We start from the raw sequence: 27,251 nt of genomic DNA, 5'->3' as shown, positions 1-27,251 counted from the left end.
AAAATTACCCAATTGAAAAATTCTAGGCTAAATGCCTGCTAGAATCCCATGGACGGAGGAGCCTGGTAGGCTGCAGTCCATGGGGTCTCGAAGAGTCGGACACGACTGACCGACTTCACTTTCACTTTTCACTTTCACGCATTGGAGAAGGAAATGGCAACCCACTCCAGTGTTCTTGCCTGGAGAGTCCCAGGGACAGGGAAGCCTGGTGGGCTGCCATCTCTGGGATCACACAGAGTCGGACACGACTGAAGCGACTTAGCAGCAGTAGCAGCAAAGGAAACTGACAAAAGTGTATACTTTCATTACGAGTTTTTTTTGTTTGTTTGTTTGTTTCATTTTGGTCTGATTTATGTGGTCTACTGGCTCTGTTCTCTGTGTTTTCATTCCATCACTAGACCCTAAGTGTGTTGAAGGCAGGGATGATCATTTGTTTGATTTCGTTTGTGTTTACTATACTTGACAGTCCTCTGTACGCTGTTGGTGCCCAGTGAATTTTATAGATGACAAATGATTACTTATTTCTGGTATTACAACAAGATCTCATAAATAAACATGACAATTAAACTTGTTGTTTGAAGTCCTGAACTTTCTAGGTCAGTCTTGAAAAAAGAAGTTAGATGACTGCCATAGCAATATTCATAGGCGTATTATATATAAGTGGGTGGGCCTGTTGAAAATTGGATGAGTAATCCCACTTCAAAGAAGTAACATATACAGGCTGCAGCTCTCAGCTCTCCAATTGCAGGCTTCCAGCCACCTAGAGTGTCACCATCTGCTTATTAAAGATTCAAATTTCTCAGTCCCACTCAGATCCAGGTATCCATACTTTAACAAGCACCCCGGATGATTCAGATGCACACTAAAGTCTAAGAACAACTCTAGCCTGTAATCTGAGTTGGCCACACACACACACACACACGCAAACACACATGCGTTGTTACCTTCCATAATTATATGGGAAAATGAAAAACAGTGAAATGACATGTCCATGCCTAGCAAGAAAAGGAAGCTAGTTCTCCATATAACATCAGGGAACTGGAAGAATACTGGCATTTTCTTTCTTTGGGTGATAAATTCTTGGCAGTTTGTCGTGGCTTATTTACAATTACGGTCTCTTTTGAAGCCCCGAGACAGTTCGCCAGCATTTTATTTTTAACAGCAATTTCTTGAATCTCTTGGGAAGATTATTTGTAGGACTGGCTCAGAAGCAACGATTAGGGCCAGTTCAGTGCTGCGGTGACATTTCCTTATCGGTTGTGAGCTCTTTTTGCCATGACACCATCGTAGAAACACAAGGCATAAAGTGAAACCCTGTATTCTTGTGATATTTCGTAAGTGGGGATGGCTGTATGGGGTCTTAATGCGGAGAGGCGCGATAGAGAGGCGTTAGGTGGGGCTTGGAGGGGCAGGATGTCTTAGGCAAAGAACGTTAAGATTCCTCTCTAAAGAGTACTGGTCCGAAGATGAGTATCTTGAAAGGGCAGCTGGAATATGACCCGAGGGCAACTTTCATTCTTGGGTGGAGTCCTGGGAAAGCGAGCCGCAGGTACGGGCGTGGGCCCGTGGGGTAGCTCGCGGAAATCAGATAAGCTCCGGAACCTCTCCCAAACAAGCTCCATCACCAGGCGGCGGGTGCGGGAGCTGGACCCTAAGGCAAGCCCGCGAGGAGCCGTTAGCCAACTCGGTTCCCCCGCACCTCCCCCCGCCCCCCGCGTTCTAACGGCCCTCGCCGCCCCTCCTTTCGGCTGACGTCGGGGTGAGCGGAGGCGGGAGCGTGGGTGGGCTGAGCGGGCCGTCGCCCGCGATTCGGCCGGCTGTGCCACACCACCGCGCGCCCCCGCTCCGCCCGCCCCTCCGGGCGCGTCTTTTCCGGGCCCGCGCGGCGCTGCGCCTCGCCCCGCCTCCGTCGGCCCTCCGGGTGCGCGCGCGCTGCTGCGGCTTTTTCTCCGGCGTCCGCGGCGCGCCCCTCCTCGTCCCGGCGCTAGCGGGCACGCGGCTCCTTTCCGCCGGCTTCTGGAGTGCTGAGCCCCCGCCGGCTGCGAACACGCCACAGGCAGCGCCTCGGGTAAGTAGCCGTAACCGGAGAGGCTCCGGCCCCGGCACCCGTACCCCGTTGCTGTGTCCCGGGCCCCCCGCTCTGGCCGCGCCACCATCCCACACCTGAGCCCAGAGGACGTGGGCGGGGGGGGGGGGGGGGGGGCGTTCCTGTTCCCGAAATCCGTTCGCTTTCTTCCAGAGCCTGGGCAATTTACCCGCCCGCCTCCTCCCGGGCTGGCAGGATTTCCCGAGATGCCGGCATCATCTCCTTTGCTGAGGTGTGGGGTCTTCGAGACCCTGGTCTGCTTCTTCATGCCACTAACCGCCTCCTCGAGGGCCAAAAGCTCTTCCTGATCGGGGTGCTAGGCTTTGCCATGACCTTTCCCCAGGGAGCACACCAGGGACTCGCCAGACCTCCAAACGACCTTTAGGACGCCCCCGGACCTCAACTCCATTTTGTCCGTTTCGAGTCGCTCTATGTCTGAGAGCTTGGGACTCTTTCTGGCTCTAGAAGCATCCGCCCTTCGAATTTGAAGGATGCCCTAGGTTCCGATATCCTCTTAGTTTCCTATCTTTAGGTGGGTTAGAAAACGACTGGTTTCTAGCAGAAGCGTGCTCTTATTTTTTCCTGCCCTACCTACCTACATCCCTGCCCTCCGTGGGTGCTGTATATTTAGCATCAGCTTTATTCACTTCCTCTTCCTCTCATTCGAGTGCCCTACAGAAAGAACTGTGGTCGATGTCTATAGCACAGAGAAAAATCGAGGAGAATATGATTCACTGCCTAAGCCCCATTAAGGGGTTACATATTTTAAATAAGACGTCATTTCTCCTCTTCACTCCAGCATCTCCTCTTTCAAAGGCATTTTTTTTTCCACTCTCTTGAAATGACTTTGCTCTAATCGCTCTTTTCACGTTAGAAGAATCAATCATCGCCCTAAGAAACAACGGCGAAATGGCATTTAAATGAGTCCCTCTGAAAAAGTAAGCAGTCTGCTCTATTGGTTAATGGTCTAATCAACGCCTCAGTTAGCTTATTTACAAAATTGAGGGTGTTGAACGAAGGTTCCTTCTAGTATTTTGATTTTAAGACCTGTGAATTCATGCTTAGTATTGTAACGTGTTGCAGCGTAAGGGAGATTTAACCTGATGAAATCCATGTTTCCCAGTAGTTGCTTGTCACATTAGGTTTTCTTTTATATTACTTATAACAAATCCTTTTAATTGCTCTTGATGCATACATTTGTAGGCAGATATCCAAAGACTGTACTGTCAATGAGCCTATCAGTTAAGATTTGCATAGTGTGAGGCCTCTTCCTTGAATTCTAAAATAGCTCATCTTTTAGATTGAAAAGAAGTGTGAAACACCTAAAACTCCTGTAAGAATTAATACCCTCTCTGCCATTTTGGCAGAGGATGAAACACTGAACTGTAACTCTTCTCCCAACGTAGAATAAAATACCTTATTGTTCTGCTAGAAGTAATTTGACACCTAAAAATCCACAGAAGGTGTAATGCAACGATAAACATCTTGAATAAATTCAATTTTTTCCCCTAAGCACCGATTTTAAAAATAAGTGATTCAGAAGAACATTTTTGAGTGTTTTGGGTAGGGGCAGGATGGGTGGAGAAAGGAGAGGCTTGCCCAGTTCCGTGGGAAGAGAAATGACTTGGGACTCTGGAGAGGCTGATGTGCAGTTCCAGTGGTAGCTAAATGTATAACCTTGAACAAGTCACTTTACCTCACTTCATTTTTGCATCTGTAAAAGGGTCTTGATGTTGTCAGAATACTCTGCATAAGTCCCCTAATTTGACAATACATATCTATCACAGTTTGCATTAAGGCTGTGCCGTAAATCATTAGTTAAGTCCTAAGTTATTTAGAACATTTTTCTCAAAGATCTGCTTATGCCAGTTCCAGTCTATATATGCATAATTCTTAATTCATCCATATCAAATGAATTACTCTGTGTGAAAGTCTGTATATTGGGAAGCATTCTACAAAAGTCAGGTATTGTTCTTCTGCTCGCAAGTGATGGGTGTGCATACCGCACTTTATTTTTCTTTAAAGGTTCAAGGCTCTTAAGAAATTTGTATGGGAATGTATACAGACTGCCTTGTAACTGTAATTGGCTAGGCAACTTGAAAAGAATGTGCAAGCACCTCATTCATTCATTTGTTTGTTCCTTCATTCAACTTATCTCATTCCTCCATCTGTCATTTATTCTGTGCCAGACCTCTAGGGTATGATGGTAGAGAAGACAATCCTCTGCCTCCAAGGTTTACTTTTATAGTCCAGGATGCAGACGATGGTGGTGAGGGTTGTGGAGAGATAGTTTCGTGTGTCAGTTTATTTTTATTAACAGTCAAATCAGGGACATAAAATCCTGGGGAAGTTAAGGCTCCACAGGGGAGGAAGAGATAATTGTGTTAACTGTAGCCTGTAGACTCTCTTCTTGGTGTTCCTTTTCTTTTTTTCTTTCCATTCCTTGACTTTCAATTACTGAGACTTTAGCAAAAATGAAAGATTTGGTTTTTTTTCACTCCTGCTGTTGACTGGTTTTATATATTCCTTTCATTTGTTTCTCTTTTAGCTGTTTAAGATAGTTGTACATTCTTATACAATTGTAAAAAACAATACCCTTTAATTTTCTTAGTGGTAACGTCTGGCATCACTGTAGCGTAATATCACAAGGAGATTGAAGCAGGTACAATCCATCCACCTGATTCAGAGTCTCCAGTTTTACATGCACTCACCTGTGTGTGTATACTTAGTTCTGTGGGCTTCTCTATAGGCAATATATATAAGCAATATATAGTGGTAAAGAATCTGCCTGCCAGTGAAGGAGACATGGGTTTGATCCTTGGGTCAGGAAGATCCTCTGGAGAAGAAGATAGCAACCCACTCCAGTATTCTTGCCTGGAAAATCCCATGGACAGAGGAGCCTGGCCAGCTACAGTCCATGGGGTTGCAAAAGAGTTGGGTACAACTTAGCTACTAAAAACAACAGTTTGTCTCTATGCAGTGTTAGCACATGTAACCACCACCACAGTGAAGATACAGAATAGTTCCATCACCCCAAAGGTCTCTGATGTCCTTTTATAGCCATCTATCTCACTCCCTTCCTGACCCCCTGGCAAACCCTAATGTGTTTCCTTTGTCTGATTGGTGTTTTTTCACCCAGTGTGATTGTGTGGAGATTCTTGCAGGGAATATATCTTGTATCAATAGTTCTTTTCATTCTTGAGTCGTATTCCATGCTGTGGATGTATTATAGTTTAATCATTCACCCATTGAAGGATATCTGGTTCTTCCTTGTACTTTGTAACCCGTTATGAATAAAGCTCCTATGAACAGTTATGTACTGGTTTTTGTATGAACATAAAATTTCATTTCTCTAGGATAATTGCCCAAGAGTGCAATTGATGCTTGTATGGATGTTTAGTCTCATAAGGAACTGCCGAACTGCTTTCCAGAGTGACTGTGCTATATATTCCCTCAGCAATGTATGAATGGTTCTCATCTTTGCCAGCACTTGGAGTTGTTACTATTTTTTATTTTTAGCCGTTCCAATAGATATATATACGGTGATATCTTGTCATAGTTTTAATTTGCATTTCCCTAATGGCTATGATGTTGGACATATTTTCATGTGCTTATCTGCTATCTCTGTATTTTCATCAGTGAAATGTATGTTCATGTCTTTTCTCCATTCTCTAGTTGGATTTTTTTTTTTTTTACTGTTCTGAGAGTTCTTTATATAATTCTCAATACTAGTGCTTTGTTGGCCACGTGGTTTGCAAATATCTTCTCCCAGCCTGCAGTTTGCATTTTTGTCCTCTTCATAGGCAAGTTTCACAGAATAAAAGTCTTTAATTTTGATGAGGTCCAGTTTGTCAATTTTCCCTCTTATGGATAGTGTGAAGGAATCTTATGTACTTTTGTTATTTAATTTTATTCCTTGCTGTTCTATATAACATCCAGTATTTCTGTAAGCAGTGTGAACATGTTTTTTTCTTTGAGCATTCCTGGAGCTCAGATGTATTCTTCAAACAAGTGACCTTGATGGCTTAGAGTGTGAATCCATACTTATACATGTTCTCACTGGATTAAAATGGCTGCCATCCTTTTGTGCCTTATAAATATAATTTCTCTCTTACCAGGCAGTCACCGTAACATTAAAATTAATATTTTAAAATTAAGTATATGCGTCATATGCCAAGGAGATTTTTGGTTTCACTTTCTAATTTTAAAGTATTTTGGCAAAACTGTGTAGTTTCTAATCAACATTTCTGGTAAGTACTCCAAAGAAAAAAATTTGAGTTCTCATTTAAATATACTTTGAAAGTCTGCTTCTGCATTTTGAGTAGTGAAGTTGTGAATAGGATAGATTTAGTAGGCTTGTTTTGCTCAGAATAATGAATAGAATGTTGAATTTGTCTGTCTAGACTGTATGTTTTTCTTTTATAGTAGCTACTTAATGTTCATTTTAATTATCTTTGAAAATAAGCATTAGTTTTAAGGTAGCTTACAAGTACCTTATTCTGAAGTACCTGTATTCTTACAAGGTGGCTTATTCTGAAAAATATATGTGCTCATGTTTGAGAACTTACAGGAAAAGCTTAGTGATTGATTTTTAAGAGTATTCATTTCTGTAAGGGGGCACTGAAATTATTAATTGTCCCTTCAGTGTCACAATATTTGCTCAATAAATTTATAGCCAAGATAGTGGATTCCTAGTTGGAAGAGATCAATCATTGGTGTGAGACAATGGTGGGTAAAGTACTACCTGTGACGAAATCCTGCCCACCACCTGTTTTTGTAAATACGTTCCTGTTGGAATACAGGCACATCCATTCATTTATGTGTTGTTTGGCTGCATTCAAAATACAGTGTCAGAGTTGCAACAGAGAACTTAACGGCCCTGAAAGTCAATTTACTCTCTGGTCCTTTACACAAAAAGTTTGCCCAGAGATAAAGCAACCTTATAATAAATTATTGAGTCTTTATGCTTTAAAGGAAATTTAACAAATGTTACCTTGACTTTTAGTACCTTTTAGGTCTATTTCCATGTGGAAATTGTGGTTTGGAAGAGCGTATTCATTTTCTTTATTGTGTCCAAAGGCACTGATCTAGGGGCAGCGTTAAGGAATGGATGGAGAGTTGGAAAAGTTGATTTTTGTCAAGTGTGGGCTATTTCAGTGTGAATGTCAGTTTGCAGGTTTGCTAACTGGTGAGATTCAGAAGGAGGCCTATCTAGTCGCGATATCCTTTGGAGATTGTGTTGTGTGCCAGAGTGGGAATGACAGAGCCAGGTATGGCAGTTCTGTTGCTCCTCCTCCCAAAGTTACTGTGCTCTTTAAATACATAGCAGTTTGAGCCTGTCAAGCTGAACTTAAGACTGTTGGTTTATTATTTTGTGTGCACAGCTTCCTTTTGTAAGTTAGAAGTTCATACTTTAGTTCTTTTAAATGCCCCACCTACAAGTAAGGTTGAAAATGGAAACTGAGTTTGCACTGTTTCACTGTATATTTGGAAAGAGATGGGTCCCTGCCTCACATCATACTCCAAAATAAGTTAAAGATGTATTTTTTTCAATCTATGTATATATTTTAAAAACTTCTGGAAAGCACAACACACCAAACAAAGTTGAAAAGTCATATGACAGGCTGGAGGGAGGAAAATAATTTCTATATATGCCATGGAAGCTTTTATTGACTTCCACTTAACTGACCCACCATATTAAATGATATTCGTTTGTTTTGTAAAACACACTATGAACTGAACACTTGCTATTAGTAGATTGGTATCTGGTACGCCAGGCTTGTGAACCCACCAGTACAACAGATGCTTTTGTTACTCAATTATTATGAATTAAAATAATTAAATTAAAAATATGAAATATTATTTTATTATAATTACTGTGCTTATTGTTTTTGTAAATATAAAATTTATTTTCATATAACTTGATACAATCTGAGTAGTGAGGAATTGAAGTTCTTACTGAAAATTTACATATGAAATGATATGATGTCTGGGATTTTCTTCAAATTATACAGAAGTTGAGGTTCAGAGTGCATAGAGATGTGAAAGAAATAAAATTCAGCAAATACAGATGATAGTTGAAGTTGAGGGATAGGTTTATTGTAACAAAACAAATGGTGTATTTTGAAATGAGTTGATGAAAGCAAGTTGTAAGTTAGGTGTGTGTAAGACAATGATAAAAGATTTGTATAAAAAATATATATAAATCTGAAGGGTGCTCCACTAATAGTTCCTTGCAAGTATCTTTTAAGTTCTTTGAAGTTCTGCATTATCTAAGAATTCAGTTTAAATTTCTTTACAGTCAGTAGGCCTGGAGTTAAAGAAAGGTTTTGGCCTTGTGGCCCTTTATCAAAAACTTGTTGAATGAGTGTACATTTACCACAGATAAAATGAAGATAAAATGAAATGTTTGTCATGAGCATATTTTTTTATGATTGTCCACCTTAGTTGAATTTGTTAATTAGATAAATCTGTTCCAAATAAAATTAGGTTAAAAGGTTTCTACTATGTGATATCTATGCTATGTAAAGAGCTCCTACAGATCAATAAATAAAAGGTACCTGTTAGAAAAAGTGGCAGAGGGTTGTGATTGGCCTTTTACAAAAAAAGAAAAGAAATAATGATTCAAAAAGAAAAGATGCTCAACTTCACTCTAGTAATTAGGGAAATGAAAACCATTTTTTTAATCAAATACATTGGCAAAAACTGTAATATCCACTTTTAGAAAGGAATGGGCACTGTCATACACTTTAATGAGAGTGTGAATTGTGTAGCTTTTTGGTAGAGTGCCACAATCCTCTCATTTTTAAATGTGCATATATTTTTGACCCAGTAATTCTGTAGGAAGCTATTCTGGGTAAGTATCTGCACATTTGTATAAAAATAAATACAAGATTTGAAAGCAGTGAAGCTTGGTAATGGTGAAAACTTGGCAGCAACCTAAATGTCCACAAGAAGGGGAATGACTTAAATAATAACATGCTGTTCTGTGGAATAATATGAAGCTATGAAAGGAAAGAAATCCCTTAGACCTATATAAATGGACATGGGAGTTCCAAAATATGTTGTTAAATGGTGGAGAGAATTATATAACACTCCATATACCATGATTCCACCTATCTAAAAAGACAAAACCTTGCCATGCATATGGATAATACAGAGGTGTGACTGATTGATAGGCACCCTGCATGGTTATCTCTAGGGCAAAAGGGAGTGGTGTTAGAGGAAGGCATTATAGAGATACTTATACTTTTTACCCTATACAATTCTATAATGCATTTGAATATATGATTACCCTTTTGATAGTAGTTTTACAGATTCCTCATATGCAACGTTACAGATTGAAGGATATTTACAATGCAGTTTCTTCATTGTGCTTTATACAATAACATTGTGCTAGAAATGGGGTGAGTGCCTTGTATTTAGAGAGTACTTAGTACTTTAACCAGAGAAGGCAATAGCACCCCACTCCAGTACTCTTGCCTGGAAAATCCAATGGACGGAGGAGCCTGGTGGGCTCCAGTCCATGGGGTCACTAAGAGTCGGGCACGACTGAGCGACTTCACTTTCAGTTTTCACTTTCATGCATTGGAGAAGGAAATGGCAAGCCACTCCAGTGTTCTTGCCTGGAGAATCCCAGGGATGGGGGAGCCTGGTGGGCTGCCGTCTATGGGGTCGCACAGAGTCGGACACGACTGAAGCAACTCAGCAGTAGCAGCAGTAGTACTTTAACAAAGGAAGAACATTATTTTTAAAACCATTTGTATTTTCTGAATGTTCTGCACTGAAAATATAAGTATAAAAAAAGAATAAAAACACTATAATCCCATACCCAGGGAGATCTATTGTCAGCTTTTGGGCACACGTGTGCAAACATATGTATCTTCTTTCTACAAAAGAAGGGTTCTTAGTGTACATACTGATTTGTAACTTGCTTCCTTTAACTGGACTCTATACAGTGAGCATCTTTCATGATCGATAACTGTGAATAAGTGAAAAAGACATACTAGTGGGAAAAAGAACAACCATGTGCCAGGTAAATGCACTGTTCCATTTAAAATAACATTTCTGGGACAAACTGTAATCTTCAAGCAAAGTCATGGCCACCAAAAGTAAATAACCAAGGAATGAAAAAGTTTTCAATGTTAAACCAGTTCAGTTCTGTTTTGAATTTATGCATGTTGGTTAAGTTGTAGTTACTAGTAATGATATATAAGTACAGTATATTAAAAGGTCATTAGGCATCTTTTGGGTGGGGTTTGGTTTTAATGAAGGTTTTAAAACTGAACTTGAACAGTTATTTTGGTTCAAAGAAAAACCAACTGCTCTGACTAATTTTTGGTGAATGTGTGGGCGTAGTTGTGCTCTTTCACAGCTTGTAAAAGTAAAGAAAATCTGGGTGTCTGTGGCAACATGAAACTTTGTCTATGGTATCTCAGTCTACAGTAAAATTGAATATTAGAAGTGTGTTGCAGGACCAAGTTTGATTTGTATAGTATGTATTCTGCTTATATGTCATCGAGAAGCATTTATTAAGCACATCTGCTATAGGCTCATTATAACCACTTCTGGGTTTATACTGTGGGATTTAGAGGTGAAAATACCTTACTTTATGATGAATTCAATAGAGTATTTAACAAAAGAATATTCTACCTTGTAGACAGTGGTGTTAATGTGACGGCCCAGTGTAGCTGCTCGTATTTTCATTACGGCAGTTGAAATAGCATCCCCATTCTCCAAGGCCTTTCTGGAACTGATTTTGCAGCAAGAGGATTTTTTTTTCATAGGCACTGTGAAGTTAGAAGATTTTATAGGGGAGTAAAAATCCCATGGCCAGAGGAGCCTGGCAGGCAACAGTCCATGGGGTCGCAGAGTCAGACACGACTGAGCCACTAAGCGTGCACGCAGAATAGAGTTTTCCCATTTCTCACAGGTGCATGTGTGAATATAATAGAATAGATGAGACTATTAACAGAGGTATTTGAAACATTTATGGTGGCTTCTAGTGATTGTTAGGAAGTTAAGGCAGTGGAAGGCATGGTGAAATACCTGTTTTCTCTTAGGTATTCTCTTTATTACCTTCAACATGTGCCTGAAGCATTCTAATACTGTTAAAAAAAGAAATGACAGGGTTTTGGAGGACCACTCCCCTGGGGGTACCCAGGTGATGTCGTAAAAAAAAAGGTCTGCAAAAATGGGCAGAGCTGCTCCCTCTGAAATAGTGATCATTCGTTTTTCTCAGAATAGATTAGTCATTTCTGCTTTTCAAATGAACTGCAAGCTGAAAACTTCCCACAGACAGGAAACAGAAACTTGGTTGAATGAGCTTAAAGTTCAGTTATGGCTTTGGAAACAGAGGAGAAGACACAACTAGCTAGCACTAGTACCTCATGGGATGCATCCAAGTGAAAGGTGCTCTGTTCTCCATGACTGCTGAAGATGGTAACTCGAGAAGTAGCTTCAAAGAATAGTTGAAAACCCGTAACTTGACTCAGGGCTGGAACTGAGCAGAACTAGCCATAAATAACTGTCAGATGAATGTGTTTCAGACAAATAGAGTAGAAAAGAGAAAAGCAGGCCGGGATAATGGTTCTTATACTTGGAACCACAGAAACCTTCGAGATTTGGTCAATTGCAGGTTAGTCTAGAATGGTCTAAAGCCTATGATAAAATATTTGGGACTCCATCTGTGCATTTCCTTACAGAAGTAGGTTAGAATATCTGTGAAGAAAGTGATTTCCATACTCTGGAAACTAGAAAAGGCAGGGATCAGGCTCACTGTTTGGTGAATTATAGCGACCTGCAGATGGGAAAGTATGTAGTGTTTATTTCCCTCAGTAGAAAGAAATGTCAGTATTAGCATATTCATTCAAATATAGTTACATGTTATACATTTTTAAGCAAAATGACTGAACGTGGAAGGATATTATACAACTCAGATTTTCCACCAGAAATTTTGGGATCCCTTTCCTTCGATTTTGTTTTTAGTGTCAAGTGTAAAGGCCAGGATTTTTATGTAAAAGCAGGTTTTTAATTTATGCCCTTATGTACATTAATTTTAATATTCTCTTGATCACCAGGAGATCGTTGAGAATTAAACTGTTAATAAGGGAGTAGCTTTCTTTAGGAAGTATCCCCCCAAATAATTTACTTCTTACAAGTAATTTTAGAAAAGACAGCTGCAAAATGGAAACCTCCCTGGTGAATCTCCATTCTCTGTTTTTTATTCTTGTTTTGAAATGGAGTTCCCCAACCTCACTATTCCAGTCTTTCTTTTAGGACTGAGTAGAATTGAATCAGGGATGATGATTCTCAACCCTGGAAGTACAAATTGTTCACTGCAGTTGTAAAGACACGTGCACTAGTCCTGCTGGCTGACTTGAATCCTAGCTCAGTAGGGTCCTTTTGCAGTCACTGTAAGTATAAGGAGTCTGCAAAGGAAGACTGTTCTACCTGGCTTTTGGGAGAAGAATATTCCAGTGCTCAGATAGTTACCTAATCTCTGTCTTATGTCAGCGGTACCCTGCATTTGGGCCATTGTTCTTTGGTTATATGAAATGTTTGTGTGGAGTGATTGGCCTATAATTGCAATGATAATACATGTGGTGAAATGGCGGAGTTGTTCCTAACTCAACTTTCAGACCACTGATCTTTTTCTCATAAAGCCCCCAACCCTTAACGATTGTGGGGTGTTTTTTTTTTTTTTTAACTTCTTAGGGAGAACGTGTGTTTCCCTGGTGGCCTAGTGGTAAAGAATCTGCGTGCCAATGCAAGAGACTCCGGTTCGATCGCTGGGTTGGGAAGATCCCCTCGAGGAGGGCATGGCAACTGACTCCAGTATTCTTGCCTGGGAAATCCCATGGATAGAGGAGCCTGGCAGGCTGCAGTCCATGGGGTCACAAAAGTCGGACCTGACTTAGCAGCTAAAAAACACAAGGAGGAAGTGCTTCCTATTAGTCTTGCTTCTAATTGTCCTCAACTGATGAAGACTGTTGTCCACCTCCCTCTCTGCCTTTGATTGAAGGGCCATGTTGCTTAGGGCGTTGCCCACAGGAAAGAGGAGGTGGATGCTATACTAGGGCATGACCAAAGGAGTGGGAGGTGGCTGTGAGCATAGTCTCTAGCCGGAACGTCCCTTGAGTTTTGAAAACTAGGAATCGCAACTCCAGTTTAAAAGACATATTTTAGAAACCAGCTGTAGCCTATCGAATTCCTAAACTAAGAGAATATTGAGAAGCCTTGCAGTGTTTAATCTGATGATATCACAGTCCTCAGTGGAAATCTGCAAAATTGAGTCAAAATTCTTTTTGTCTTCTTCAGATCTGGGATTGTTATGATACACTTACATGCTACTTTAATGACTTTGATGAGATGCACGCAACTCATTTTGATGCAGCTAATTCTGGTTGAAAGAATTACTTTTCAACCCAGACTAGATTTCTTCACTCTTGCATTGTTTCTAGCTGTTGTAACACTAAGGTCATTTTATTTGTCTGATCTCTTCTAGATGTCATAACATTTTGTCATGAGATCATGAGAAATGTTTCTTCTGCTTTGAGAGGAGTGATTAGGAATCTGTTTAGGATGGAAAATCTATTCTTCGATTTGTTGCCTCTACTGCTTACCTCTACCTGCTGCATGAAAGAAAATCAATAATGTCTCAAAGCCTCACAGTTACGGATTTGAGTTACATAAAATTGTTCTGTGGAAGAATTTGTTTTGAGTTTGGTACTTGGCTGGCTCTGAGGCCATGTTTTGCTATTGCTTGACCTTAAATTTTTTTTTTCTTTTTTTTACTGGCACTGCCCCATTGCTGATGAAAGATCAGGATGTTGTCTAGGTGGGCTTGGCACCAGGTGCCAAACCTCAGTACCTTTCTCTTCTATTTTCAGGCATAGCAGCCCTGGAAACCATCAAATTGAGGTGCTGGAAGCATTTTGATAATATCTTTTCTTATTCTTTAAAAATCTGGCCCGTCGCTGTCACACAACCATCAGACCTCAACATGTGTGCTTAACGGAGAACGTTTGTTTTCAGAACCACCTCTGTGTTGACCTTAGTTTTGCTTTTGAAGAAGAGTAAGCAGTGTATTGCCCCATGCAGTACATGAGAAAGCAAACCGCTTTTACTGCTCCTCATATTGTTTGCAGATGTTTGTAGGAGGATTGAATTATAACTTAATTTAAAGATGATATACTTTCGCTTAACAATTCACAAAAATAACTGCAAAGATGTCTTAAAGGTGGATTACATTGCAGATACAGCAGAAATTAATTGCTTTAGAGATAAATGGGTGATTTCTACTAGTAGGAAGCATCAACACTGTTGAAATTGCAGCAAGTTTCTTGGCTGACCTTTTTATGGGGGCACATAATAGCCCTTTCTTAAGCACTGTTCCATTGAGATGGGAAAGACTTCTGCTCTGCTTGAGAGTTCTTAGTACACTGGTGCTTCTTTTTAAATCTTTTTTTTGAAATTCTTGTTTTGGGTCTCATCTTCAGAAATACCTTATTGATGCATTTTCAATACTCAACTAATGAAACTTCCAGGTAACAAAACCTCAGTTGGGTGTGTTTTGCAATGGCACTAACCTACTCCAAATTTTACACTTGCCAGAGTAGTATTATAACCAGAAAGCTGTAACCTGTTTGTAAGAGCTGGGTAGCAGTCTGCAGATGAAATTGATCCAAACCTTTTAGTTTTCTGTTTGTGTACTTCAGCTCTGCATTTTCTTTTCCTTTATTTCTTTTCAGAACCTCACTTTCATCCTTTGGCTTTGCATAATTCTTCTTGCTCCAATATTTAAAGATTTAAAAAAAAATACATTTTGAGCAAGCCAGCTGGTCCCTAAGCAGTAACAGGTTTAACTGGATAATTCTAGAGGGTAGCTATTAGTATTAGCTTTTTATTAATAAAAGGTAAGATGATCATCTGATTGGGCACATAGGGTTGAGGGTTGACTCCTGGGTGATCCTCCTTTCCTGTTACAGGTGTATGTCTGCTCTCTGTGTTAGTCTCATGGCCTCTTTTTAAAAAAAGTTTTTAAAGATTTCTCTGATGTGGATATTTTAAAAGTCTTTATTGGATTTATTACAATATTGCTTCTGTTTTATGTTGTGGTTTTTTGGCCACGAAACATGCAGCTCTTAGCTCCTGGATCAGAGATTGAACCTGCACCCCCTGCATTGAAAGGCAGGTTCTTAATCACTGGACCACCAGGAAATGCCTAGTCTTAGGTCCTCTTAAAATGTTATCTATTGAACACTAAGCTCCAGAAGGAGAGGAGGGCATAGTAAATGTTCACTGGATTTTTCATGAATGAATGCATGTTCATGTACCTTTAGCTGCCTGGAATTTGACAAGTAGAAATACTACAACTAAAAATATTACAAAAGAAAAGGGTTGGGACTTCCCTGGTGATCCAGTGATTGAGAATCTGCGTGCCAATGCAGGAGACATGGGTTTGATCTCTGGTCTGAGAAGATCCCACATGTCACGGGGTAACTAAGCTGGTGTGCAACAACTGCTGAGCCTGCGATCTAGAGCCTTTGAGCCACAACTACTGAAGCCTATGGGCCTAGAGTCTGTAGTCCATGCTCCGCAACAAGAGAAGCCACAGCAGTAAGTCTGTGCACCACAACTAAAGAGCAGTCCCCACTCACTGTAACTAGAGAAAGCCCGAGGGCAGCAATGAAGATCCAGTGCAGACAAAAAGTAAATACATTTTTTTTTGAATTAAAGGTTGTTACTGGCTGTACTTACTTTTAATTCCTTCCCTCAAATGTTCTTATGGTGGTTGGTCTTCAGCAATGATGATTACAAAATCAAAGAAAATAGAGACTCAGCCATTTATTTCCAGCTTCAGTGAGTCTTTGCCTAATAGGGTAACTTCACTTTCATATTATGAAAGGCAATGCATATGTTGTTAAGTCTTTATAGCTTTTGGTTGTCATGCTAGAAGGCATACCTTCTTCAAAGCTTCTATCTATGAAGGAAGTTTGATTCCACAATATTATTCTTTAAATGTAGCAATCTTTTTAACCAAATGGATTTTTTCTTCTAGGTTTAAAAGGCGTGATCTTAATACATGGTTTATTTTTTAAAATAAGTATTTCATGTTGGAATAATGTTAGATTTACAATGAATTTGTGAAGCTAGTTCTGATGTTCTGGATATCTTTCCCCCAACTTCCCCTAAGGTTAACATTTTACATAACAGACAGTGGCACAGTACTTTACAACACAGAATTTGTTTGGATTTCCCTAGTTTTTCTACCAAAGTCTTTATTTTTCTTCCTGTTCCAGGATCCAAAATTGTTATGCATGTTTCTAAGAAACGTGTATGGATCATAAGACAAAACAAAGTAAGAGTAACCCCCTACCCAGAGACATCTATTGAGATTTTTAGTATATATCCTTCCATATGCCCCCAAACTTTTTGAATGCCTCTAAAACACTGGGTCTTAGAAAAGACCCTGATGCTGGAAAAGATTGAGGGCAGGAGGAGAAGGGGATGACAGAGGATGAGATGGTTGGATGGCTTTCCCGACTCCATGGCCATGAGTTTGAGCAAGCTCTGGGAGATAGTGAAGAACATGGAAGCCTGGCATGCTGCAGTCCATGGGGTCGCCAAGTCAGGCACGACTGAGTGACTGAGCAACAATGACAGAACACAGAATGTGCTTTATATACTGCTTTGAAATTGCTTTTTACACTTAGTATAGCATTTACTTTTTTGGTGAACATGTTCCCACGTCTGCTATTTTTTAATATAGTTTAATCTATTCCCTATCCTGAGGGTTTTTTTTTTTTTTTCATTCTATGTGGCTTGCAGAATCTTAATTCCCCAACCAGGGATTGGACACATATCCTCAGCAGTGAAAGCACCGAGTCCTAACCACTGGACTGCCAGCAAATTCCCTATCTTTAGTTATTTTGTTTCCATTTATTTCTTCCATTAGCTCTTCATGATTAAAGAGAAACTGTACGTATTCTCAACCTTTTTCCCCCAACAAACCTGAGAGATAGGACACTCTTATCAGTAACAGTGGCTCACTAAATCAGTGATTCTAAATAGGTGTGTATTTGGTTGAACTGTTTGAAATTGCTATTTGGGGGGTTATGCAACAGTTTTTTGACTATCAGCAATTTTATATGGCTCAACTTAATAGTTTTTTTTTTAAGTTAAAAAGAAAATCTTTATTTGTATTTTAAAAAATTTCCGATAAAAATCATGTTCATTTACTAAGACAAAATATATTCTTTATTTCTACTAAAAGTGGTTTAAGAGGGACTAAAGAAAAACTGCCAAAATCAGTTCATGAAAGTTTATTTTAAAATGTGGGATAATACCACCTAATAGTTTTAAAAATAGCTTTCTAAGTCATTCTGATCCCTTTCCTTCCTTATCACTCCACTCAGAATCCCTGGCATCTCACTCTGAGATTCTCTGCATTTAGAATGATAAGCTGACCCTGAAAAATTTCACCAGGTAAAAATGTTGACAAACCACCTTCTAGGTGTCTCTGATAAAAAAAAATCCTTAAAACCTATGCCTGTGTTAATAATATATGCAGAGAACTTGAAATCTGGTGAATTGCATCTGTCCATCAGTATGCTGAAAATAAACTTCTGAGCATTTAACCTAAGCTCTGCAAGATGCAGGCTAATTGGTGGCTCTGCCTCCTGGTTCCATATCTGTATTGGAAAGCCAGGGGCACTGGCGCCACCCAGTGGTTCCTTGTAGACTAGCAGCTGATGTTGCTCTTAATGCTGCTGCTGCTGCTTAGTCGCTTCAGTCCTGTCCGACTCTGTGCGACCCCATAGACGGCCACCAGGCTCCTCTGGTCCCTGGGATTCTTCAGGCAAGAGTACTGGAGTGGCTTGCCATTGCCTTCTCTGCTCTTAATGCTACTTTTACTTTTTTTTTCTTTCCTGTTTTTCCGTGTTCATGGTCTCACCTTCCTTTGCTTCTCTCCATCTGTGCCAATTGCACTAACGGATTTCATTTAGCCCAGCTGATGAGAATCAGAGCAGTACCCTAACCATATAATTTTGCTACAATATCCTTATATCAGTAAAGGCTTTGGAATATGAGACATGAAATCATAGATGTAAACATCCTGAACAGACTGTTACTTGCTCTGCTTGTGAAATCATTATTCCTACCCAGAATGGCCATAAGCTTTGTATTCTACCAGAATGTGGCATGTCTCATGTTTAATTTCAAACTTCTCAATAGATGAGAGGAAGTATTCCTGTACCTCTCAGATACGAAGAGGCGCACATTTCTGCCTAGAGTGAAAGATTTAAGTGGGAATTCATTCTTTAGTCTCCTTCCTCTTCAGCATGACTTGTTATTTCAGTACAGAACTGTTTTGCAAGCACCTACTGTGTACCTGTACTGTGCTGGGTTCTCGGGATTATAGCAGTGATGGAGACAGACATGACTTTTGTCTTTAAAGAGCTTATAGCCCAGCTGGGGAACAGAAACTTGAACATGTTTAGGTGTTGTGCGATATGAGCACTGGGAAGACAAACAGCAGAGGCACCTGACATAAAGTGGGGAGGTCAAGGAAGGCTTTTTAGAAGTGTCATTTAAACTAAGACCTAAAGGAAGCCAAGAAAAGGGAGAAGAGAATGTTCTTGGCAAAGAGAAAAGCATGTGCTAGATGCAGAGGTGAGAGATTAAGCTTGGTGCTTTTGAGAACCTAAAAGAAGTTCGTGATGGCTGGAGCTGTGAGATCAGCTCATTTCAGCTTCACAGCAGTCCCAGGAGGTAGGAGCATTATTCCCTCCATTTCAGGGTTGTGGCAAATGAGGCGCAGAGGGTACATAACTTGCCTGAGGTCACTCAGCTCTAGTAAGTGGCACCACCAGGAACTGGACCCAGGCCGGTTGGCTCCAGCACTTTGGTTCACAATTGCCCTCATCAGGGCGGTGTGTTGTGTGTACTGGAGCTTCACTGTCCCCCTCCCTTTAGCCTGGTCTTTTTTTTTTTCTGATGGGCCAAATTAAATAAAATCTTTCTTAGTAAGCTGAATATTAGGCTGTCTTGGATACAGCCTCTTCCAAGAACTGAAGCTTATAAACAGGTGAAAAATTCCTTAAGCTTATAGCATCTGGGTTAGCCTGGAATGTCTCCTGTTGGCTTTAGTCTTTTATCACTGGGAATCAAATACCTCACTCGATATGCAGCTCTATGGTTGCTAACCTGTATTTTCCAGAAAATCTTCAATGGCAAGTTATAATCGGTTGTATTTTTCAGAAACGAGTATCAGATTTGTATTCCCTGCAAAGTTAGAATTTTTGTTGGCTCGGTCCGTGGGGTCGCAAAGAGTTGGACATGACTGAGTGCCTAAGCACAAAGTTGGTTTGGCAATAGGTTAATTGCCAAATTAACCTATTTGATTTAGGTTAGTGAAAGGGTAAACACAACTTCTTAAATAGGATTATAGTCTTTAAAAGTCATAAGTTAAAAACCTATTTGTGGAGGTATTTTCTTAAAATGGATCTGATTTATCCTTTATGTACTTAATATACAAGTGTATGCTTTCTAAGATGAGGAATTGACTTCAGTTAGAAATTACCAATTAAAATCTAAGTAGATTTTAGAAGTGGGATTATAAATATTTGGTTGTAGATAAAATATTTAAAGTTATCATAATTTGATATTGTTGAAACACTTGGAATAAAAAGTCACGTGTGTGTTTAATGGCACAAAGCTGATTATTTCATTTACTTGCCCATTTGTATATGACTGTGGGTTCAGTCAGGACTTAGTACATGGAGGTGTCTTTCCAGTTGTGAAGGTTGGCTTCTGCTGATGTAGCCATACATTCTTACCTTGTTCTCTGTGGGACCAGAGTTAGGGTTATTACTGGGTTATCACTAGGGTTGTCTCTCCAAAAAAGGAAAAAGGTTGGGGCGGGGGGGAAACGACTCTGATAAGAATTCTGGTAAGAATCTGGGACAACAGATGACAAGCAGGGAACATACATGAGCAAGCTGAGAAATGTGATTGCCTTTTTTCATCAGTTCATGGGCATGTGAGCTTGGTCACTCAGTTGTGTCCAGCTCTTTGCAATCCCATGGAGCCCACCAGGTTCCAATGTCCATGGAATTTTCCAGGCAAGAATCCTGGAGTGGGTTGCCATTTCCTTCTCCAGGGGATCTCCTGACCCCGGGTTCACACCCTCATCTCTTGCATTGAAGGCAGATTCTTTACCAATTCACACAGGGCTCAAATTTGTGAGCTTAGCTTCAGAAGCACTGGCTCAGCTCAGTTGAGTTAACCAGCAGCGACAGATAGCTTTCCCTTTACTTTGGAGTAAAAACATTAATTTTCACGTAAATTAAAACATTAATTTTCAGGTAAATTGTATATTGCAGCGGGATGTTATGCATAGCCGCTGTGTGCCTTTTATCATTTTGAGCACTGTGAACTCAGTGCCACTAGGCCCTGTCGAGGTTATTGTAGGACACAGTTGGAGCTGTGTGGGCCTTTACAGGAAATGAGATTACTTAATGATACTTTCCTGTTGCCCGAAACATTTTGAAATGAAAACTTTAAGGGAAAGAAATGATTCAACCCTTTCTGCCTTCTAAGGCTTTTTGAAGTCAGCTAGTACATATTAGTAACCTGATATCACAGTTGATTGGAATGTCTGAAGCAAGACAGTCTTAGGTAAGATGAGATCCTCTAATATTCTGAGCCACTGGTCCCAGAGTTCAGGTTGTAAACAAGTGGGTACTGATGGAGAGTTTACTTCTAAAATCCCCTGCCTGTATCATCCCTCCCATCACCGTGTGAAAAGCAAAGAAAGGATACTCATTTGCTGCCTTTTGCCTGTGATGCTTTCACCTGGGGGCAGGCAGGCCTCAATTCCCATTAGGGGGCTGATTGATGTTAATATTATATTAATTAATAATATATTAGTATTAATATACTTGGGCTAGCTGAAAAATATTGTCTTTGTGGGTCAGAAGAATGCCAGTATGACTTTCTCATACCTCTTAAATCTTTTGCCAGTGTCACCTGGCATTGGAGTTCCTGTTTGTTTTAATAGGATAAGTGGGTAGAACTGTGGGCATTAAGGAAATTATTGGTATTTCCATCTGTGCAGAACCCCTTATGATTATCTGGCTTTTTGATATTGCCTATTCACTTGCCAATGGGCTTCCCTGGTGGCTCAGATGATAAAAATCTGTCTGTAGTGGGGGAGACCTGGGTTCAATCCCTGGGTCAGGAAGGTCCCCTGGAGGAGGGAATGGCTACCCCAACTCCAGTATTCTTGCCTGGGAAATCCTGTGGACAGAGGAGCCTGGTAGGCTACAGTGTAGTTACAGCAAGAAAAAAAACCCACTTATTTTGCTTCATAGATCATATTACATGAGCAAAAGAAGTTTCTTTTACTTTGAGTCTAGTTTAAAAACTGAAGTATCTAATCTCTCTACAGTGCAGTTATGTCAGCAAAATAGCATCACTTCACCATGTCAATAGGGCCAAATGCCTTATGGGCCATGTTCATTGTCACTTATCAATAACCACATATAAACAGACACACACTAGAATTAATTGACATTGGTGCTATATTTTTTACTTATGTATTGAATAATAAAAGTAATATGTTCACTGTAGCAGTTTTAGAAAATGTAGGAAAAAATAGGACAAAACTAAAAATCACCTGTAATTCTACAATCCAGAGATGAATATTTCAGCTGGTAGCCTGCATGTATTTGGTTAAGTTTTGTCTTAAACCAATTTCACTTATTAATATCTTGACTTTTTTCATATCCTTAAAAATCTTTGACAACACTGTGTTTGATGACTGTAGTGTTAAATCATGAGGATACATCATTATTTTACCAGTCTCCTTTTGGGTATGTGCTGTTATTTCTAGTTTTCTGTTATTTTTATCACAGCACTGACTATTGTCTATGTTTTTTTGTGTGTGTGCATTTCTATTTCCTTAGGCTAGTCCTGGAGAAGGCAATGGCACCCCACTCCAGTACTCTTGCCTGGCAAATCCCGTGGATGGAGGAGCCTGGAAGGCTGCAGTCCATGGGGTCGCTAAGAGTCGGACACGACTGAGTGACTTCCCTTTCACTTTTCACTTTCATGCATTGGAGAGGGAAATGGCAACCCACTCCAGTGTTCTTGCCTGGAGAATCCTAGGGATGGGTGAGCCTGGTGGGCTGCCGTTTATGGGGTCGCACAGAGTCGGACACGACTGAAGTGACTTAGCAGCAGCAGCAGCAGCAGGCTAGTCCTAGAAGTAGAGAGTGAAATTACTCAGTCATGAGGTATGTATGACTTAAAGCTTCTGAATGCCTATTGCTGAATTACTTTCTATAAAACTTGTACCAATTTACATTTCTGTCAATGGGATATAAAGTGCCTTTCTGTATACATTTGGCAACACTGAACAATTTTTTTATTCTTAATTGGCACTGCTTTTGACAGAACTCCAGTGCATTTTTTTTTCAGCAAATAAAAATTATTTCTGGCAGAAACAAAAGTGGTGCTTGCAATATTATGAACAGTAGTACCGCCAGGAACTGGTGGCCCCAGATACTTTGAGAGTCATCAAAACAGGCCATATTTTAGCTCTGAGTCTGTATTTCTAAAAATAAATTTTCTTTTCTCAAGTGGTTTATCAATCTCATCTTTAATGTAGAAGAAAATGCTAATGTTTTTCTCCTAAAATGATTGCTTCATGAGTACTTATTGTTCATTACCTTAGTGCTCTCTGTGTGTTTATTTATTGAGTCATGTCTTTAAAAACAAAATGTAACCTCTGGCAAAAATTACCCAAGCTTTTGGAAAGTTTTGATTGTTACACAGCAGTACTTTCTGGTCAAGATCTCTTAAAGTAACAAATACTTCTTTCAAGCATTGTTCAGTTCTTCAGTATTTTAATAAAGGCCTTGTAAATTCAGAATTACCCATGTATCAACACACTGCTTGAGTAAACTTGAAAGGAAGAGATGTGGTAAGTCCAATGATTGATATTATGCAATCAATTTGTTCAAAACACTTTTAAATCAGTATTGGAAGATTGTTGTTCCTGAGTCGAGAAGGTAATGGCATCCCACTCCAGTACTCTTGCCTGGAAAATCCCATGGACGGAGGAGCCTGGTAGGCTGCAGTCCCTGGGGTTGCTGCGAGTCGGACACTACTGAGTGACTTCACTTTCACTTTTCACTTTCATGCGTTGGAGAAGGAAATGGCAACCTACTCCAGTGTTCTTGCCTGGAGAATCCCAGGGACAGCGGAGCCTGGTGGGCTGCCGTCTGTGGGGTCGCACAGAGACGGACACAACTGAAGCGACTTAGCAGCAGCAATTTTCAGCTATTAAAACAGTTCTTCCCCAGTGATTGCCTCCTAATAGTCAAGCTATATCTTAGGTGGATCTTACAAATAGGATTCTTGATATTTGTGACTTTAAAATTTTCTTATTTAAATGCAGTTGTTCTATTGAGAGCATTTAAAGAGAATGTGCCTTTCTGTCTTGATACTGTTAATTTCATCCTAGGTAACCAAAAGGTTAGAAATAGTGTAATTTTTTGCTTTCTAATATTCTCACATTTCATCTTAAGAGTAAAACTAATCAACACTGATTAGAAAAATTCTTACATTAGCCATATAGGGAAGCATATAAGAGGCTTTCCTTATGTTCTAGAAAATAGATCCTCTCTTAGCTCCTGTGATCATTTGGAAGGGGAGGGAAGAGAGTTTCTTTTTAGAGACTAATTACTCTCATTTTAAGGAGAAGGAAATGGCAACCCACTCCAGTATTCTTGCCTGGAGAATCCTGTGGACAGAGGAGCCGAGAGAGCTGCTGTCCATAGGGTCGCACAGAGTCGGACACGACTGAAGCGACTTAGCATGAATGTATGCATTGGAGAAGGAAATGGCAACCCACTCCAGTGTTTTTGCCTGGAGAATCCCAGGGACAGAGGAGCCTGGTGGGCTGCCGGCTATGGGTCGCAGAGAGTCAGACACCACTGAAGCGACTTAGCAGCAGCAGACTCTAATTTTAAAGCCTATTTCAGCTTTGGAAGTCTATAACTTTGTAGGTAAGGAATGGTATTTATATGCATATAGTTTATCTTCCTGTTCCAGGTGAGGTCTGGTACTTATGTTGTAGGTAGATACTTGTCATTTTTATACATACACATAATTTACATATGTGTGTGATATGCAAATTGTATGTGTGCATGTATATATATATAAAGCCATGCTAATGATGAAACTGTCTGTGTATATAATTCATATAATTTACCATACTAATTATAAGGGGAAAAGTTATGTAAGAGAATGGGTGATAACAGAATTCTTCACTAGAGTTGAAGTATTTCTCTTAATGTTCAAACTGGACTCTGTCTTTGAGCTTGGGTAAAGACAATGAGTAGAGTATAAATAGACATTGCTTCAAAACTGAGAAAACGAAACAAAGAATTTACTCCAGAATACTGCAGATCTAACTACGTAAAGAAATATTCATTGTTGTCATGGATATGCAATTTATATATTGTTCTAGCGCTGAAAATAATAATTTCTGACTAACGAGTAAAACAAAGGATTTTCTCTTTGGTTAAAATTGATTATCATTGTATCATTGTTCTAAAATATAATGGTAGTTTTTTGTTATAAGTACTTTTCCAAAATAGCTGCTGAAGTTGATAATGTAAAAAAAAATCCTATCTTAAAAATAGTTACTAATGAAGTGAAAGCTGATATTAAATGTGAAGAAAAAAATGACTTAAACCAGCTGTATTCTCTGACAGCTGTTAGTTTCCTTTATCCATTCCAACAGATTTTTAATGCTCTTTCAAGCCAAAATAGATGCAGAGATAATAAGACACAATCCTTGCCCTATATGACCTTCTATTTATGTTTACTTAAGTGATTAAGATAAATTCATAAATGGTATAAGGTGCAGTTAACCTAGCAGTTTGACTTAATAATTCTTCTAGAAATGTATCCTATAGAAGGGCTGGCATAAATATATTGTTAAGGTTGTTTATTGCTATGTTTCTAATGATGAGAAATTAGAAAATCCCAAATACCCATCAATAGGGAAGATTGTTGGAGAAGGCAATGGCACCCCGCTCCAGTGCTCTTGCCTGGAGAATACCATGGATGGAGGAGCCTGGTAGGCTACAGTCCATGGGGCCGCTAAGAGTCGGACACGACTGAGCAACTTTACTTTCACTTTTCACTTTCATGCATTGGAGAAAGAAATGGCAACCCACTTCAATATTCTTGCCTGGAGAATCCCAGGGATGGGGGAGCCTCTTGGGCTGCCGTCTATGGGGTCGCACAGAGTTGGACACGACTGACGTGACTTAGCAGCAGCAGCAGGGAAGATTGGTAAGACTTAATTTTGACATGGCCATACAGTGGAATACCATATAACTGTTAAAAATTTAAAAAGCAATAACAAAGTAGTATTATGTTATATCTATGTATTCTGACATGGAAAGGCATGTAAGAGCTATTTTTTAAAAAGAAAGTTGCAAGCTTGTATAGATAGTATAATTCAGTTTTTAAAAATTGTGTGTGTGTATTAGAATATGCTTAGAAAAAAGTCCCCAAGGGTATTCACCAAACTGCTAAAGCTTTCTAGAGGATCGAATGAAAAAGAGTTTCAGTTGTATTTGATAATTTCTAGTATTTGTTTTTCAAGTAGATTTTTGAGATCATGAGTATTTTATAAACACTTTTTGGTTTTAACTTTTCCATGAAGCAACATTATAGTCTGTGACTAGTCTGTGACTAGTCTAGAGTCTGGAATTACATCCAACTCTTTTCATGATAGATTCTGGGTAGTTTTACTTAGATTATAACATTTCTTTAATAGTTTTAATGTTTACAAATCAAGTGACCCACAATCTTAGGAGCATTTAAAGCTCCTGGACCACTCATACTCAAGTATATTTTTAAAGGGAAAAGATTCTATTTTAGCTCAGACTCTGAGCAGTACCTCTGGTGATCTGACTACCTTATGACTGTCATGTAGGCCTTTTAAATGAGTCATTTTCTTGTTCCTTTAGGATTTTGAAAAATTAATTTTTAAGTAAGCAACTTTTATTTCTGGAAACTTTGGAAGATACTAAATCAAAGAATACACAACATAAAATTAGTAAAGCATGTAAAATTCCCCTTTAATTGTACTATGCAATTATAGCAGTAATATTTGGTGCATGTCTTGCTAATTTTTCTACAAGTATGTGCCTTCTCAAATATGTATGTATATATATAATGATAGACTCATACATACTGTTTGTACCTGTGTTATTTTTTATTTCAACATCTCTGACCTTTAAAATATATGCTAGCATGGCAGCTTTCATCCATTAGTATTTGCCGGTATATAAATTTTGTACACATAGATTTATAAAATACTGTTGCTTAGGGAATTGTTTTGTAAGGGACTTTCCAGGATTTACTTTTAGATTTGGACACAATGTGCGTAGGACTTTGTTAATGTTTCCCACTCTTTCCCGAAACATTCTCTTTTAAACTAAGATTGGTCCTTGAGTCATTAAGGAAAGAATGATTGATCATGCCTGAAACATTTCCATCTGATGCTATCACATTTTTAGTATATGGACTTTACTTTAGAAAAATGTTCCCAAAATATTCATTAGCAGACTAATTTATTTACAGAAAGGGCAAAAACTAAACACATTAATGGTTTGTTATGAAGTCTGTCTCAAAACATGAGGTAGAACAACACTGCCTTCTATTTGTATTACTTTTTCCCTTAGTCACTCTCTTGTTAGCTGCAAGGACACTGTTGTGCTCCCTGATATTTAGTGGGTAAGGCTTTCTCAGAGCTGCCTCATTCCCTAATTGAAAGATGATCAACTCTAGATGCTGTCCTACTCCTTTTGTTCATGCCACCAAGTGACTATAAAGTGGAAACAAACCATGTTATATGCTTCAGTCTGTTTAAAAATCTGCTGTGCTAAGGATTTCCAACTTCCTTATGTTGCAAAAGCTTGCATATCCGTGAAAGTGAAAAGTATGACTCAAATTTGCATTGTAATTTTAGCCAGATCATCCATATTTCTGATCATCTGTAAAGAGAACCTGCGTGTTGATAATCCGTTTAGTTCTTTTATATCAGATTATTTCTTCAGTTTAACAGGATGAC

At 39.4% G+C, this 27,251-nt stretch overlaps 1 protein-coding gene across 3 annotated transcripts in view; it reads left to right on the top strand.

Moving 5' to 3' along the window:
• Window positions 1-1,967: 1,967 nt before the first annotated feature.
• Window positions 1,968-27,251, top strand: part of ACSL4 (acyl-CoA synthetase long chain family member 4) — a 73,768-nt gene continuing 48,484 nt past the window's right edge. For all 3 annotated transcript variants that reach the window (XM_052663046.1, XM_052663045.1, XM_052663044.1), the window contains exon 1: window positions 1,968-2,068. The gene's annotated coding sequence lies outside the window, so the exon portion shown is untranslated. The remainder of the gene's footprint in view (window positions 2,069-27,251) is intronic.

This window comes from Budorcas taxicolor, chromosome X, assembly GCF_023091745.1.
Source record: "Budorcas taxicolor isolate Tak-1 chromosome X, Takin1.1, whole genome shotgun sequence".
In the NCBI taxonomy this organism is placed as follows: Eukaryota; Metazoa; Chordata; class Mammalia; order Artiodactyla; family Bovidae; genus Budorcas; species Budorcas taxicolor.
The sequence above is the reverse complement of the archived record's forward strand: the minus strand, read 5'-3'. Positions and strand labels throughout refer to the sequence as shown.